General features: G+C 38.1%; 1 long non-coding RNA gene across 1 annotated transcript in view; it reads right to left on the bottom strand.

Moving 5' to 3' along the window:
- Positions 1-795, bottom strand: part of LOC106531596 (uncharacterized) — a 13,942-nt gene extending 13,147 nt beyond the window's left edge. Inside the window, exon 1 of the long non-coding RNA XR_001311952.1 lies at positions 609-795. This is a non-coding gene — a long non-coding RNA (uncharacterized LOC106531596). The remainder of the gene's footprint in view (positions 1-608) is intronic.
- Between the last annotated feature and the right edge of the window lie 2,599 nt (positions 796-3,394).

Genomic DNA, 3,394 nt, shown 5'->3' with positions numbered 1-3,394 from the left:
GTTTTACAATCATTAAAAGAACAATTTCTATGAAACTGGTTTCATTAAAATTTAAAAATCCTTAGATATTAAAAAGATGTTTTAGCAGATGTTTTAAAGTTCACATTATTTTACTCAAATATTTTTCACTGAATTTTTTTAACTCAAATTTATCTGAAACACTCAGAATAATCCTGTTAGTTCTTTTTTAACTCATTTGAACAGAAGTGTTGGTCAAACAGACACTAAATCCTCTCTTTGCGATTGTTATTCTCACAAATAAATGTTTAAATTAAGATAAATATACAAAAACATTTTATGTATGTGAAACATAGACTTCATGCATGTTTTATAAAATAAAAAAAACATTTGAAATCACAGCTGTGGGACTGAGACGTGAAATTTGTGTAAGTGAATAAAATCTGATTGTTTTGAACAGAACCGTTTGTTACCGACTGAGGAGCCTTTTGAAGGTTTTAATAATGAAAGTGATGATGCTCAGTGATAAAATCCTTCAGTTTGAAAAACAAAAACAGAACGCTGCGATCCTGAAAATCAGCTGGTATGAACCGAGTAACGCTCCACACTGAAGAAACTCTAAAAACAAACAAACAAACAAACAAACAAACCTTTCACATGTTAACGTCAGAGTTCGGCCTTCCTTGTCCAGCATCACCATGGCACCGTCTCCTCCAGAGCAGCCATTTTGAACTGTTTTTGGTCCAACTTGGTGGGAAGTCATGCCCTCACCGCTGCCTGTGCTGCAGTCTGAGGGCCCGAGGGTTCACACCTGCCCAGAAACCCACCCCCAGGACTTTTTTTTGGGAGGATGTGAGAACCACAGCATCACCCCTGCCCCCCCAACCACCTCCTCTCTTTGTCTTCGTTCATGCAGACGGCGACCTCTTTGTTGATGCTCCAGCGGCGGCCATCTTGTCTCATTAAACTGCAGAAAAACTCAGTGTGTGTGTGTGTGTGTGTGTGTGTGTGTGTGTGTGTGTGTGTGTGTGTGTGTGTGTGTGTGATGCAGGGGGTTGCGTGCAGAAGCATCATCTATTGTTTGGATCAGTTCCGTTTCATTAGCCGTCCGTTGGTGGTCAGATAATTAAAAGTTTGGCAGAGAGCCACGACTCGACAGGAGCCGAGTCTGTGGATGAAACCATCAGAGTGACGTTTTTTACTCTTTTATTCCAGGATTATATCTTACAAAACATTACAAAAACAGCAAAAAACTCCTTTTCCCATATAAAACTCTTTATATGTACCTTACTTTGAAATATGGTCAGTTTGTAAACAATTTCTCTCTTTCTTTTTGCTAAACGTGTTTGTTTTATGACAAACTTTGCTTTGTTTGGTGTCATGGAATTCAATTTTAATTTAATGAGATTTCAAACTGGGAAAACTATATATTTATAAACTTTTTTAAAGTAGTAGTCTCAAGTAGGAAGTGGTCAATAGAGGGCAGGCTTGGAGCATCTTAAACTACAGTCCAAAGTCAGAGGATAAAATCTGATTCTGAAACATTTCTGAACCAAACTCCACAGTTCAGCATCTTTTTAAAATTTATTTATTCATATTTGAGTTGCTTAACAGTTTTTCCTTTTTTTAAACAATATTTTTATTGAAATTTTCACATTTTTACATACACCCCGTATAACACAATCAACAACAACAACAACAACCGCCCTCTTTAGGTACAAATCTGCAAACATCTTAAATGTACAGATAACAGTTTAATGAAGAGACACTGTTGCTTCTTGTCAAACTATTCCATTCATTCCTGTCCTTAGATGATCTTTTCCTCTTGAGACAAGTCTACACCATCCACAAATGACCAAAAGTGTCTCCATATGTGTTCAAAAGACTCACTTTTCCCTTTTAGAAGACATGTTATGAGTTCCAGGGGTAAAATCTTCAACATTTGGTCCATTGCTTGATGCTGTCAATCATCTTTACTCTCCAAATATTTAGGATTTACTTTTGTAATCATCTAAATTATAAAAATCTTTTTTTTAAGTTTAAAAGGTGTATGAGAACCAAAATCAGAAAAATAAAAGAGTAAAGCTTCATTCAGTGGCTCATTAGGGTCACCGTGGTGACCTGCTGTCACTCCCTGCAGCAAGCTGTAATAAGACAAACAGAGAAACACACAGCAGATTTAAGCATCAAGCTGTTGCTGTGTGAAAACTTTGAGCTGTGTTGACAAAATGAACTTTGCTGACACGTATTAGACCCGTCTGGACGTCACAGTTATTTTTTAACATGAACTTATTTCTTTTGGAAGAACCTTCAGCTGCACCGGAAGTGCTGTCACTATTTGTGCTTAAAGAAGCAGAGATGTTATTTCTAACCTGCAGACGTGGAACTAAACACTGAACAGTAAAACTGAACCGTATGTGAAGCTGGAGGATGAAACATTAGTTTCCACACAGAAGGATCAGAGGATTAATCTTGAACGAACATGTTTGGTGAGGTGAAAGATAAACTGAACTGATGTAACTCATTAAACAGTTTCTTTAAAGGGGGCATGAAAAATCCACTTGTTAAATACATTTTGTTGTGTACATGGAGTTTTTAGAAGTGCAGCATAGTTAGTCTCTACTTGTGCTGAATAGATTTCTTTGTATTATGTTTGGGTTATATTTTCAACCTGTTCAGTTTTCTCTATTTCCTATATGATTTTTTCTGAGCTATTAAGCCACAGTAGTTGTGAGGGAACTGCCTGGACTAAACAACCACAATAATGTCTTCATTCTCCTCTGGCTCTGGGTCAGACTCTGGCTCCAACATGTGAGGCTGGATGGACAAGACTTCACTTGTTGACATCTTTTAATTAATGTGTAAAGTAAAATATTTCTGCACCGCTATGATGTCGTAAACCCCTCTATTAAACTGGAGTGGACCGATCTGGAAGCTGAAGTGGGCGGGGCGTGAAGCATATCATTTGAATTTAAAGAGGCAGCCTCAAAACGAGTTTATCCGAGCCACAACTCAGAAAAGGGATAAAACAGGGACTTGTGACGTCACAATAAGGACAACTTCAGACCAAAGCATTGCAGTTCCACGTTATATAGACCACAAATGAATAAGTGAAATGTGAAAAAGGATTTAAAAACATGATATAGCTAGTTTAAAGAATGCGTAAGGACAGCTTTTATGCAACTCTGTTTGTATTTCTGAGTGTCAGTTCATCTGCACGGCTCAAACAGGCGGTGGAGGTAACACAATCAACTTTAACGTCACCACAAGTATGTGTGAAGAGGAACACATCAGAGTGCGCTTATTAAAGGAGTGAAGCTAGCATGACTCACTGACTAATGACTGGCTAATGAAAGTACATCTATGGTTTACCAGCTGTTCAGTTGTCAGACCTGACCCCCCCCCCCCCCCCCCCCACACACACACACACACACAC

Source organism: Austrofundulus limnaeus, unplaced genomic scaffold, assembly GCF_001266775.1.
Source record: "Austrofundulus limnaeus strain Quisiro unplaced genomic scaffold, Austrofundulus_limnaeus-1.0 Scaffold654, whole genome shotgun sequence".
In the NCBI taxonomy this organism is placed as follows: domain Eukaryota; kingdom Metazoa; phylum Chordata; class Actinopteri; order Cyprinodontiformes; family Rivulidae; genus Austrofundulus; species Austrofundulus limnaeus.
Note: the sequence above shows the minus strand (reverse complement) of the source record. Positions and strands in the feature narration are given on the sequence as shown.